The sequence below is a fragment of the Natator depressus genome, chromosome 4 (assembly GCF_965152275.1).
Source record: "Natator depressus isolate rNatDep1 chromosome 4, rNatDep2.hap1, whole genome shotgun sequence".
Lineage (NCBI taxonomy): Eukaryota > Metazoa > Chordata > Testudines > Cheloniidae > Natator > Natator depressus.
Window position 1 is genome coordinate 77,614,816 of NC_134237.1, and position 15,155 is coordinate 77,629,970.

The 15,155-nt window shown below is 37.4% G+C and overlaps 1 protein-coding gene across 19 annotated transcripts in view; it reads left to right on the forward strand.

Annotated features, from left to right (window-relative positions):
• Window positions 1–15,155, forward strand: part of TENM3 (teneurin transmembrane protein 3) — a 1,226,612-nt gene that overhangs the window by 380,690 nt on the left and 830,767 nt on the right. The gene's annotated exons all lie outside the window — the stretch shown is intronic.

The window sequence follows — 15,155 nt, forward strand, 5'->3', positions numbered from 1 at the left end:
GTTGAAGAACCTATCTCTCTTAGCTTGCAAAAGCTCTGTTCCCTTGTGTCTGTCTAGTGATGAATGCCAAAGATGGCTTTTGTCTTTGCTTATGTCTTCCAAAATTAAATGATTTTGTTTCAAGAGGCATCATGACCTCATGCTGCTTTCCCCTTACTGTAGGCTTCCCTTCCCCAGTGGGGCTTCCATTGTTTTGATTCCACCATGCCTAATTTACATAAGAGACCGGTAAATAGCTGCCTTTTCTCCTGTGTGGGCGGGAACCTGTTTTTCCCTTTTTGGCCACATACTTTAAAGCATATATCATTAAGTATCTATACTTCTTCATATACTGTTATATATATATATATATATATATTTCACAGTTATATTAATCACGAGTGTGCCATTAGCTTTCTGAAAATACCTCACTCTATCACTTTATAATACAGCAATATTATATACAATCAGTTGATTCAATTACTTATAACTTGAGGTTCCACCCCCAAACACCATCATTATAGACCAGTATACTTTTGAAATTGATTCTTCTGAGGGTTACCCCTGAAATAAAGTTTATTCAAGCTATTAGGAAGGTGGTGTGGGATATACCATAGTCTTTCTTCCCCCCACTTGTTAACATTGTTTACCCAAGAGGTAATAATGGACCTTCATTCCTTTGTCTAAGGCAGACCTGTTTACCAATTCCCCTGACATGCCTGGTTTAGATACCCTTAATTCTAGCATATATCCATAATTCTTAATACCTACCATGTACATACATCATGCAAGAATGTTAATGATCAGTAAGTTATTAGTTTTCAAATGATACCTCACAAGGCATACTTTGTACAAATATCATTTCAGGGTGTGAATACACATTTGCTTAGTGACACAATAGCTCTTTGTGAATAGCTCTTTGTGACAATTTCAGCATCACTCTTACAGATGTGATAGTGAAAGATATAATTCATAGAGACCTACTGAAAATATTACCACACCAACATGGCATACAGTATTTAATGAGACCACAAACAATCTTTACCACTTCTGGGAATGTTAAAAAGAAAGGAAATGGTGTGACTGTGCTCTGTTAACCTCTATTAACCAGGAAGAAAAGACAGGACCTAAAAAACAGATTGGGCTCTAAGGGTCACTGGATCAGCAAAAACTAAGAATCCATTAGCTTTAAAAAAAAAAAGATTTCCAGTTGCTGCTGAGTAGACTAGTACTTACCTTGACTACTCTATTCAATTACTACATTACACAACCTGAGGTTTTGTCAGAAAAGCCAATCTCTACTGTAAATGCAAAATCAGTTTATTCTGGCTGCTGAAGGAGTCACAGATGAATATAGCAATCATAAAATTTGTGTAATTAGAATATTGAAGTTATTTCCCTGTACATAGTAATGCCACACCTTTTTGCAATTCCTTGTTTGGATATTTCATTTATATGTTCATTGCCTGGTAGTGTAATGTACTGCAATGTCTGAGTCTAAATTTAGGTGTCTTACATCTCAGTTTGGCAGAGATTAGGAACAATGGGGAGGAGCAGCCCCGTCAGCATAATCATCTCAAGAGATATATCCTGTTTCCTGGCCAACAAAGCTGTAGAAATGCAGTCTTTGATACATGAGAAAGGGTTATTATTACTTATAAGGCCCCAATCCTTGCTTTCATGCAGGTGGACCTATATGTCTGCATGGAGCATCACGGAGGTCAAAGAGGTTCTTGCAGGATTGGGGCCTAAAATGGAAATGAAGCCCCAAATAAAGGGGTGAATCAGAGTCCTTTGTTTCTACTTAATATCCCAACTCTTCATAGAGGTATGATGGTAGCAGGCTAGCGATAACGTATGTATTTGGAAGTTTGGAATGAAGGAATAAAATAGAGTATACTTATACAAAATATTTTCATAACATAGGTAAAGCTGTAAATGTCTCTCAATGACTGTTAGAGCTATGAAAATGTTCAGTGTTTAAAATATCAAAAGGAAACAGAAATAAAGTGGATATTATAGAAATATTTATCTTTTAACAAATTAATAAACTAATTTCTTATATGCTGTCCTCTCCTACTTTGAGGATTTTATGTTTTTCTTTCCCTTTTACTTTTCTTATGGTAGATCTGATATATTTAAACTAAACTATGTTACTGAAAGGTTTTACCAAGAGAGAAGTAAATCCCATGGAATTGTATCCAATAAAGGCAGGAAATATAACATTTTAGTGAAAAATTCCTTTTGCAAAAGAATTGATGGGATGATATGAACTGTAAATTTGCCTATGAAATTTTCTTCTGTATATTTATAAATGTAGGAGCATTTATGTATGTGTACACTTTTCTTTCAGTACTTTCAGGAATTTTACTAATTAATTTAAGCATGCGTTGTTTTTCATAATGGTATAAGTGAGATAGTGAAAATGGAATATTATGGATCTTATTCTGATTTCTGAAGCTATTCATACTTTGTATTTGTTACTTTTCCATGCCAGTTTGTATCTCCCATGTTCTTCAAAAGGTGTAAATTCTGGAGTGTGGTCTCCTCTTCAGTAAAGCACATGAGAGGGACATGGCTAAACTCCCCTATTTCAGATACATTGTGGTACACCTACCCTTTTTTTTTAACCACTTCTAGTTAAAGTCCATAAAGCGTAGCCTCATGTGTAATTTAAATGAGTCATTACTAGGTATCTTATAAATATGTATCTAATACATGGGGTAAACCAGAATACTCTCCCAAGATGCTCTTCGGGTTAAGTGGACTCTCCTCAGGAGCCGCTTCAGAGATCAATTCCCCTGTCCATAAAAAATAAGTTTACATTGTCTGCTATGAGCCAGCTGTTTGCAGTTGTACTGTTACATTATGTATGATTTTTTGGCTGCTCATTGCTTCAACGTATTGCACAGTGTTCCATTAGTGATTTTCAATTTCATGCTAAGCTTTGCAATTTATTAGTGTTATTTAGGGAAATGTACTATTATTTTGCATATTTTATATCATATTTCATTTGTTATTAATATGATCTAACATTTAAGTATTGGGGATCAATAAGCCCTCTGCAATGTTTATGTTCATAGTCTTTAAAAAAAAAAAAGAGCAAATCATACAACTAGCCCTCTATGTTTGGGGGTGCAGGGGCGGTTGGTGTTTTCAAGACATTTTCACAACTTTTCCTCCATTTTGTGTGAAGATGTGAGTAACTGATATTTGCTGATTGTGAAATAATAATTTAATGGGTGCACACGCTGTAGATTCCTGAAAATAACTCACTTATATATCGATCCCCTAATTGCTCCCACCTGGATCACAGCAGGTTGATTTTGATGCTTCACCTATGTGCCGTAGCTGTGCACATAAAAAGCCCTAATTTTAGAGCTGAAGCTAAATACTGAATCTCAACTCCCAAAGGAAGAGGATCAAAACCTAAATTCTTATTTTTTCATACCTGCACCCTTTTTCAAATGGGCAATACAAAGAAGGTACCAGTACTAATTTGGACAAATTTAATCCTGCTCCTTTAGAGCTGGAAACTAGAGCTGGAAGAAAAATGCAAACAAAATTTGTGAATATTTGTTTGGATTTTTAAATGAATTTATTTCATGAACGTGTCTGCTTTTTGTGTCTGCTTTCCACTAAAATTTAGGCATTTGAGTTTTCCTGAGAGAAATCTTAATGGAAAGAGAATGTCAAAGTTACATGATTTAGTGTTCGCAGAAAAAAATATTACATGAACATGTTGCAAGAATTTGTGCTGGAGCTGCTAACATATTCAAACAAGGAACAAAAACAATATCATGTGATTTATCTATGCATCACAGTTAAGAAAAACACGTGAAATTCTGCACATCCAGTCAAAACACTCAAAAATACATTGGTCTAATACATTTTAAAAAAGAATACATTTGTGAAAATCTGTCTGTTTGCAGATATTCTGTGAGGAGAAAGAGAGTCTAAAGTAGTCCAATAAATGTTAAAGTTTGAATTGTTCTCTTTAGTCTTATGAAAATACCTCCTGAGATATGAAAGAGCAAGTATTGATTGTTGGTATTTAATAGTGGGTCCTGGGACTACTGGTTCCATAGTTAAGACTATGGTAGAATTTACATTTTAATCCTGATCTGAAACTTTTCATACTCATAATAGATTTTTGAGCAATTTTTTTGTGAAAACACTTGAAATCTGACATGTATTTTCTCACCATGGGAAAAATGTTTAAGCCATGTTTAGGTTAATTGGACAGGGCATTTTTGAGATACACAGCTTAGGAGAGAGTCACTTTTCAGTTGCTGAAAAGTCGTCTTAGGTTTTTATTTATATCCACTCATAACTCAAAAAAGCTTAGTCTAAAATCTTTGCATATGTTCTATATGTTAGTCATCAGCAAGCCGTAGTGCACAGGCCTATTTTTATTAATGTTTACTGACAATTGTTTGTATTAATGTAGCTCAGATTTTGAACCCCTGGGGGTTACGAAGGTGTGTGTATATATTCTGATTTGTATAAGATTTCTGGATAAACTCAGGAATAATACAGAAAATGTCTGGAAAGCTCCTAGGTTCACACAATGCATTAGCTGGGCAGCTACTGGATCTTATAAGCAGATGTGCCAATGCTACAGCCTTTCACCATTTACATGTCTAAGGGGAAAACCTGTCAGTCCACAGGGAAATTTCAGATTGGCTGTTTTCCCTACTCCCCTGCCTCGTGGAGGAAGGCCACCCATCCGAGGTATTGGATGTGTTGAGGGGACTTGTTCCTTCTTCAGCATGTGGAGAAGGCAGAGCTCCTTCCTTCCTTCCTCCTCCCTTAAAGTGCCAGATGAGCCCACAAAGCACAGAGCCCTTCTGTTACCCAGCTGGCTCTGCTGCTCCTCCTCACTGACTCCCAGCACTGACCTTTCCCTGGGTGGGATGAGGAAACTCCTTTCTGTACTAGCGCCCATGTCTGCCCCATCCTCAGCCTCTCCCAGCACAAGGAAGGGAATGAAGGGGCAGAGCAGCCAGAAAAAAAGCAGAGCAGAGCAAAGGGGCAGGGAATAGCGGCAGCAGAATCTGAAGAGGTGCATTAGGAGGGTGAAACTGGTGTTGGACAGATTAATCCATGGAGGGAAAGGTGAGTAATTAATGGGGGTGAAGTAAATGAATTCATCTGGAGTATCTTAGAGACAGGAGATTAATTTGGGGCATGGGGGGGGGAGCCTTTGCATTTTTTCTCTAGATTGGGGATAGATTGACAAAGCTGCACCAATGCAACCATAATGTAGACAAGCAAAGCTACTTTTTACGCTGGTGGAGTTTACCGCTACCTGAAACCCTGGGCTAAGCCCCAGTGGTGACAATCATGGCTTTGCCTGTCTACATGGAGGGTTGCTCTGGTACAGCAACACCCATAGCTATAATCGGGGCAAACACCCAGTCTAGATGATATCTTGTTAAATTTAGATAAATATATGCAAATTTGCACATATTTCTACAAACGTATGCACAGCCAAAACTACAAAAATTTTTTTTTGCTTGGACATATGCTTATATGTGTCATTTCAGTGAGGCAAATTATTAAGAATGTAAAGGTAATTCAGTATTCTGTGCTGTGAGATAAATAGTAGCGGTTCACAGTGCTTACAATCTCTGTGGATGCAGCTGGTGGAGCTCGTAAACCCCACGATGGAAATATCGACCTATCCATATTCTGATGTTTTAAAGCACTGCGGGCACAGATGACAGAACTTGTACATTCTGTGGAAACAAAGCCATGGCTCACAACATTTTCAAACTCTTTTGGCAGAGTCAGTGTAGCTTGTAAGACTTGAGGAGAAATAGATATGGTTAATGGCACTTACAAACTGCTGGCTCAGGTGGCAGACTCTGTAGATGCTGTGAGAAAAATAGCTGTGGTTCACAGTGCATTGAAAGTCTTTTTGCTATAAGCAATGGCACTTACAGCTCTGATGATACAGCCAACAGAGCAGAATTGTGGACATTAGTTTTTCAGGTGTCATTTGAAAAAAAAAATCCATGCAATAAATTGCATGAAAACTCAGTGTGACTACCTCAGGTGGTAGATAGAAGCCTGAATCAGCCCTCCCAGGATTTGAGCCTATGGTCTCAGAGAGTCTTAGTATTTCATCTCATATCCTTACACTGCACAGTCAACACAAAAACATGCAAAATGTCTTTCTTATCAAATTGTGCAAAATAGTGAGTTACACAGGAAGTAAATGAAAGAGTATTGCTCTGTAATTGAATGTACTAAAGTACTTTGTTCATAGACAAACATATGAATATTTGTGTATCTGTATACCATATTATAAGATGGTGAACAGATAGATAGTGTTAGAAAAATTGCTCATGTTAGGGCCCGTTCAAACCCTTACTGACATCAGTCAGAAGACTCCCATTTGCTTTTTTGTTGTTGTTCCTACACAGCAATACCATCCTTGAGAATAATAATGAATTTCCTGCTATACTTGGTTAGTTCTTTTTAATAGTTGATGTTTGGTGAATTGGTTTTTAATATTGACGTGACTGAGATCAGAGATTGAGTGAAGTGTTGGTATGCTGCATGAGTTTAGAAGACTCTCTTGGAGGTAGAAATGAATAAAAAACAGTGGAAAGAGAGAGAAATGCCTCTGAGACATGCAGTATGTTGCTCTGCCAACCATTCTTTACTACTTGAGTGTTACCCAAGAGCAGATGCCTACCAGTTGGAAGTGCTGAGGCAGGAACTGTAGTGTGTGTGATATGGGAGGAGTAAGTGGCTTTGATAATTTGAGTTCTTGAGTTTTTAGAGAGATGTGAAAATTAAGTAGCTGTGACTTCACAAGAGTGAGATTGTTTCTCCTCCCAAGATAAACATTATATATATTGCTTAGAAAGTTTCCTCTGTGTGTGTGTGTGTGTGTGTGTATGTATGTGTTTGGCCTACAAAGCCTGGCCTTTGCAAATGATTCCCTCGGATTCTAGAGGGGTTCCAGACAGTAAAATAAGTTTTTCCTTCATTTTAAAAAAGTAAATATGCAAAATGTATGTTTCTTTTAAATCTAGCAAAAATATTATTTTTCTCCAATTTTCCAACAGCTAATATTTTTTTTCAAATGGCATTGTGGAAATTATTTAATTAATTTAATTAATGTTGTTAAGAATATAAGAACGTCCATACTGGGTCAGACCAAAGGTCCATCTAGCCCAGTATCCTGTCTTCTGACAGTGGCCAGTGCCAGGTGCCCCAGAGGGAATGAACAGTAATCATCAAGTGATCCATCCCCTATCGCCCATTCCCAGCTTCCCATCCCTGCCCATCCTGGCTAATAGCCATTGATGGACCTATCCTCCATGAACTTATCTAGTTCTTTTTTGAACCCTGTTATAGTCTTGGCCTTCACAACATCCTCTGGCAAGGAGTTCCACCGGTTGATTGTGCATAGTGTGGAAAAAATACTTCATTTTGTTTGTTTTAAACCTGCTGCCTATTAATTTCATATGGTGGCCCTTAGTCCTTGTCTTATGAGAAGGAGTAAATAACATTTCCTTATTTACTTTCTCCACTCCAGTCATGATTTCGTAGACCTCTATCATATCCCACCTTAGTCATCTCTTTTCCAAGCTGAAAAGTCACAGGCTCTCCTCATACGGCAGCCGTTCCATACCACTAATCATTTTTGTTGCCCTTTTCTGAACCTTTTCAAATTCCAATATATCTTTTTTGAGATGGGGCGACCTCATCTGCATGCAATATTCAAGATGTGGGCGTACCATGCATTTATATAGAGGCAATATGATATTTTCTGTCTTATTATCTATCCCTTTCTTAATGATTCCCAACATTCTGTTTGCTTTTTTGACTGTTGCTGCGCATTGAGTGGATGTTTTCAGAGGAGTATCCACAATGTCTCCAAGATCTCTTTCTTGAGTGGTAACAGCTAATTTAGACCCCATCATTGTATATGTATAGTTGGGATTATGTTTTCCAATGTGCCTTACTTTGCATTTATCAACATTGAATTTCATCTGCCATTTTGTTGCCCAGTCACCCAGTTTTGAAAGATCTTTTTGTAGCTCTTCACAGTCTGCCTGGGACTTTACTATCTTGAGTAATTTTGTATCATCTGCAAATTTTGCCACCTCACTGTTTACCCCTTTTTCCAGATCATTTATGAATATGTTAAATAGGACTGGGCCAAATACAGAGCCCTTGGGACATCACTATTTACCTCTCTCCATTCTGAAAACTGACCTTTTATTCCTACCCTTTGTTTCCTATCTTTTAACCAGTTACCAATCCATGAGAGAACCTTCCCTCTTATCCCATGACTGCTCACTTTGCTTAAGAGCCTTTGGTGAGGGACCTTTTCAAAGGGTTTCTGAAAATCTAAATGCACTATATCCACTGGATCCCCCTTGTCCACATGCTTGTTGACCACACCAAAGAATTTTAGTAGATTGGCGAAGCATGATTTCCCTTTACAAAAACATGTTGACTATTCCCCAACAAGTTATGTTAATCTATGTGTCTGACAATTTTATTCTTTACTATAGTTTCAATCCGTTTGCCTGGTACTGAAGTCAGGTTTACTGGCCTGTAATTTCCGGGGTCACCTCTGGAGCCCTTTTTAAAAATTGGAGTCATATTAGCTATCCTCCAGTCATTTGGTACAGAAGCTGATTTAAATGATAGGTTACAGACTACAGGTAGTAGTCCAGCAATTTCACATTTGAGTTCCTTCAGAACTCTTGGGTGAATACTATCTGGTCCTGGTGACTTATTTCTGTTTAGTTTATCAATTTCTTCCAAAACCTCCTCTAATGACCCGCAATCTGGGACAGTTCCTCAGATCTGTCACCTAAAAAGAATGGCTCAGGTTTGGGAATATCCCTCACATCCTCAACCGTGAAGACTGATTTTTTGTTATATTCAGTAGATTTTGAATTTTGTACAAAATATCCATGTTCTATATGTGACACTTCATACATTTTAATAAATCTCCACATGTATAAGTATGATAATATATGAAAGCAATGTATTAGAATACAAAAGCAAAATCAAGGAAAAAATATTTTATATGCTGGTATGTTTCCTAGTCTTACACACTGGTTTTCATGAAAATTTCAGTAACTTTCTTAACCTGTTCATCATTACCACTATAACACCTTTGGCATGGTGTTCAAATAGCAACCAATGCATCCATACAAAAATCATGTGAGTTTAGTTAGTAAATATACTTATCCCTATTTTTACAGATGCAGAAATTAAGGCAAAGCAAGGTAAAAGATTTGTGCAATGCAACACATTCAAGTCAAATCATTGCAGCACGTTTCCAAACATTCCACTGAGATCTCAAATGAAATATTTGTAAATGGTGATGACTCCGGTAACAGAGTCCTCCTCCTCCTCCTCCTATTATAGTCACCATACTTGACTTTAAAAGATCTCCAGGGGGAAGATTAATTAGATTCCAATTATACTACAGAAAATTTTATTTTACATACTTACATTCTGGAAAGCATTATGGTGTTTCTTGAATGTGTTTAAAAATTCAAAAATGTTTTTTTAAAAGCCACTTAAAAAGTCAAAATGAAGGCAAGCTAATGGATTACAGTGTCATCCCTTCACACTGATGTATGTTATGTTCTGCCAGGCCTTGCCGTATGACATTACACAGACATTGTTGGAATTTTTGTGAATGAGCATTTAAAATTTTCAAATAGACTATCAAGATCTGTTGACAGACAAAGAAGGATAATCTCTGCAGCTTTGTCATGGCATTCACATAAAAAACAAAACAAACCTACACACATTAACAGTGAGGTAGGCCTGTCAGGCACAGCTATTTTTCGGTCTGTCTTCATGTATTTTGTTTTTAAAAGTGCTTGTCTATTTCTCTTAACATTTCCTTAGTGCCTTGTGTATTCTCAAAAACATTTGGTCTTTCAGGGTCTTATTTATTTTGCAAGGATAGAAGGAACTGAAACTCAAGGAATTTAAATTCTAGAAATTTTAAATACACAGTGTGTGACCTAATACATTATATTTACAGCTATATAAAGAAATAAGTCGGATAAACAAAGTTTTAGATTTTTAGTGTGGGTTTCACTTCATTGTCAACATGTATTATCAGCAAATAATAAAATATGGTGTTTTGACATTAGCTTTTTAAAGAAAGTATTTTCTCTAATGGCTACTATTAAGCAAAACCACCTGGGAACCAGAAAACTGTCAAAAAGGAATTTAGAAGACACTTTCATAAAACAACTTTTCTCCTCAGAGATTTAAGCTTCATTTCTTTAAGTGTGTATCATATTTATCAATTGAAGAAAACAACTAACATTTACAAGAGTGAATTAGAATCTAGATTTTTAAACTGATATTTTCAAAACCTTCCTGTCAGTCTCAGAATGAAGAAAAGGAGTACTAGTGGCACCTTAGAGACTAACCAATTATGAATCTACTGTGAATATAGTAAATATTTTTTTCCCTCTGAGATTCATCCCAATACACTGACTATTTTTTGCCACTCAGTCTCTTATTTATTTGTGTTTGTTGGGGCTGTGGCTTGAAAGCTTTTCTCCTTAATAGCTCTTTGTCTGTATTTTTCACCTCATTTTGTTTCAACCGCTTCTATTAATCTGATCTGCTTTGACATTATTGGGATTTTAAATTGCATGCAACTGACTGCTGAAGTTCAAAACCTTTCACTCTCTTGCAGAGGTCAACACACTAGTATGTAAAACCAATGCATGGATACTGAGTGTTTTTGATTTGTTCTAAGTCTCTTAGACTAGCTTGTAATCTCTACAGATAATGAGGATGCATTTGTCACAGAAATTTGTTTCCAGCTTAGATCACAGGATGTTAGACAAGAATTTTTGTTCAGTTATAAAGGAGAGAAACAGGTTTATTATGCCTTTATTAAATCATAAGCCTGTTTACTTTAATAGTGGTGAACGTCTGGTTCATTTCCAGGTTGTCCAACACTGCAGAAGATTTACTCACCAGTGGGAACAATGCATTCTTTGGGGAGGAAAAAAACAAACAAACCAGTGTTGAAATTGTGTCATTATTAGCCTGATCCTCAGGGGGCTGAGCACTGATAACTTGCATTGAAATAAATTAACCAAAGAGTGCAGAGAGTATTCATAAAAACACATACTGGTGCTTCTGGGAGAGTGTGACCAGAGTTTCTCAGTGCCAAAGTAAAACCCTGATGAGGTTGCAGATGGTGGATCCCAAGGCCAGTACAGAGCCCTGCTGACTTAAATGGAGCTTCACGCAGGCAAAGGGGCCTGCCTGCACAGAGCTCATTGTAGCATGGAGCGTAAAACAGTCACTTCTGAGATGGGAGGAATTATCTTTTAAGGACATCCCAGTTGTGTTAATGACAAAGTACAGCTGTACAAAACACTCTTTTATGTAAATGAAACCCATACATTAGAACTCATGGTTTGAATGTACCCAAGTCACTGAGTGTGCTCTGTAGAAATTTTTCACCTGTGGCAAGACTGAAAACTGAGTTACATACAATTTGATGAAAATGTAAAGATTTTATTATTTGCTGATTTTTCCAGAAAATGTTTGAAAATTTCCAGTGAGTTGCAGCTAGAGCAAGCTTTTGGGTAGGCCAGGGAAACATTTTTTTCAGCCACCCCCTCTCTCAGAAAATGTAACTGACTCCTCTCCACCTTGATCACCCCATTGGGCACTGTACATCACTGCCAATGTGTCTCAAAGGACACTTGCCCAACTAAACTGGAGACCTGGGGCCTGGTAGGCTTTCTCTGCCACTGGAAGGTTTTGTGTATATCCTGTTGAATTTTAGCACATATGGGCCAGATTGTGGCCTGTCCAGTATACCAACATAGGAGGTTAAGGAGGCATAAAACACCTTTTTAGTCCATTGCATTTGCTTATCTGCATCGCTCAGGGTAAACAGTCTCCAGGGAGTCACTGCATTCCATCCTACATGTAAGGGAGAGGAGTGAGGCTCTGATCTGCCTCAACATGCTGGCCAGTGCAACTAGGGAAGCCATATCTCTAAGGTATGACCTTTCCTACCCATATAGCCAGTTAAAACTCTTATCCAGGCTCCCATCCTCTTGTCTCTTGATTACTGCAACATCTTTCTCTCTGGCCTTGACAAATGGAATCTTGCCCTGCTCATATCCATTCTGAATGCAGCTGCAAAGACCATTTCCCTAGACTGTCATTTTGACCATGTCACCCCTGTTTTTGCATCCCTCCACGGGCTGTCTCTTCTCTAGCATATCAAACATAAATTACTTGCCTTCATGCTTTTTAACTGCTCCTTAAAACTCTTCTTTGCTGTGATGCCTCAAAAAACTTGACAATAATTAGCCTGCTGGTATGCTGAGACCATTGCCTATCAAGCTGACCACTATTCTCACATTGTTTCCTGGTTCTACCTCCTTGCACTCCCCATGTCTCTGTATCCATCTGTTGTCTCTTGTCTTATACTGAGTCTGTAAACTCCTTGGAGCAGGACCTGTTTTTTTGTTCCTTGTATAGTGCCTAGCACAGTGGTCCATGACTGGGGCTCTTCGGCCCTATGATAATACAAATAATAATAATCATCTGTGCAGATAAGGCTGACAGATTACTTCTTCCCAAAGGAAGGGAGGGACCCAGAATCAGAATGCGGCTTTCTGAGTCAGATTGGTTTCTGGTCTGCCTGTCGGGTAATGCAAGTATGTGATATCCCTTGCTCAGGTCGTCTGGCAAAGCCACAAATCTAGCCCTATAGTAGTAGCCCTTTTTTTGGCAAAAATAAATTCTAATGATGAATATCAGTTATTTTAGTCTAAGTAACTACTGTACTACTTTATCCACGGAGAACTTTCTTCAAGACAAAGTTTTGTAGCTGACCTTTAAGGAACCATATGGGGGGCTGTTCAGTATTATTTAACACCAGATCTGTCACCATAAATCCTATAAGGTTCTCTTAATTTCACTGAAGTAGGATTAGTAATTGGGACTTTAAGATTTAGACTGCCTGCCTTTTTTGGACTATGTTCTTTACCTTTTACTGGTACTCTGTAACCTTCTGTAGATAGGTTTAGCTTTTAGAATAATAATTGACATTGACATTAGAAGAAATGCATTAGCTATGTGTAAATTCTCAATGTAAATCAGTTGTTATTATTAAGCCAGCTTTACATTATAACCTCTCAGTATAAATGATGATGACCAACCAAAGAAAGCTTGTCCCTTCTATCTCTTACACAATGTATTCAATTTATTCATTCTAACAAACATGCCTTGTGACAGACTTAAGCCAGGACCCCAGAAGGGTTCCTTATAACAGTGTGTGATCGGGTGTCCTTTCCAACCTGCTGCACACTGTATAACATCCAAATTTACCCCTTTCGCAGGGTTTGGTGTTACTAATGCAAAACTCAAGAAAATAACAAAAAGTAGCTTTAAGCTTCACCACTAGCTTGACTGCTTCTGGTGTTTCTGCCTGGCAACTGCTCTGCCCACAAACCTAGATCCTCTCCCTGCCAGTTCTACTTTCCTTGTATCCTGGTGGTTTAATACACCTGTACCTGGGAGGCAGCAAAACCAACTTAATACTTTCCCAGCAGGATCAACACCTGCAAATAGGATGCTATGCGCAAACACTACTAGTTTGTTACACAAAGTTATATGGCATTTATTATGCATTATTGCATCGTGTTTTAAAAAGCATAGGACGGGGATACATTTAAATAAGTAAATAAAAATAAGGAAGCTTGAGTCATAAGAAATGTGTTGCTCCTTTCTTGGCCAGGAAAATTTCCTTGGTAGCTCTTATACATTTTACCCGTTGTTTCAAGGACTGGAATAAGTCATTGATATGTACAACTTATATTTACCACCAAAGTGATTGGAGCCTGAGGAATGTCTTGGAGTTGTGCCAAGAGAACACTATACATTATGTGTGGAAGTTGGACAGCTTGGAGGCCATAGATCAAAAAGGAATATGTTCCTCCTGATCTGGAATATCAAAAACCACCAGCTACTTGACAATTAAAGCTGAAAAGGAAGAAAGGAGAGAAAAAATATTGATCAGCATAGGTGGACCAAGTTTTTGAATCCTTTACAATTTTTTCTATACTTTGTCCAGGTCAATGGAAATATCGCCTTATCTCAAAAGACTTTATATTGTCATTAATCTAATGTGCAATATACATAGGAAAAGACATCTTGTTATAGGCCTTTTTCAAATATTGGATTCCGTAAATGCTTATTTTGACGGTATAGTAAACACTTCAGAAAACACTGATCCCTAGTTGTTGGATAATAGTGTAACCAAAAGGAAATAAACATACACAACATTTTTAAGTGGTTCTAGTAGGATTGAGAGGAGGTTCTTTGACAGGTTGCTTTACCCAGAATGTTGTAATATCCCCTTTCTAAGCATACTGGTAAACTATGCTGAACATCCTAATAAGGAAGATTTCATTAAAATGCTGCAAGGGTAAGATCTTTGCCTTCCACTAGAGAAGATTTTGTCAAAAATATTTTATTACAATCCTAGCTGGATTTTAAAATTGTTTTATTCACTTTTAGCCATCTCACTTATTACTTTACTGTTGGAAATATTTTTAAAATATCAGTTCTTAATAAGGGAATTTAAAAATCACAGCATGTGCCTCAGTCCCTCAGTTACATGACAAATGTGGCATCAGGGATACAAATATCATTATGTTGATAAATTACTGATGGCATAATGATTATGGAAATTGTCATCGACTGATCATCAGTCACAATTTATTTCAAATCAATGTCTACAATTTGTACCCTGTTTGGAAGTTTTATCAAACCCCCTCTGGTATAGTACCGCTCTTCATAGATAACTTCCTCCTAAGAGCATTACAGCTTTGTCATGCATCATCTGCTGTTCATGAATGGAACCATTCAATGAGCCCATGGCCTCCGGCAATCCAAATTAGTTAGATGAACACTGAGCTACCGCACACTCTTAGGCAAACTCTATTGGCAAAACACTTTAATTTAAGAACCAGCACATGTGCCAAATTGCAAAATTCCTCCCTAGATACACAGAATTTCACTATTTTTTCTTTCCAATTGGCAATAAATGATAATGTTTGAATCTAATACACTGTTAAATTGCAAATAAATTGTTGTGGAATCATGACATAATGGGCTTTTACATC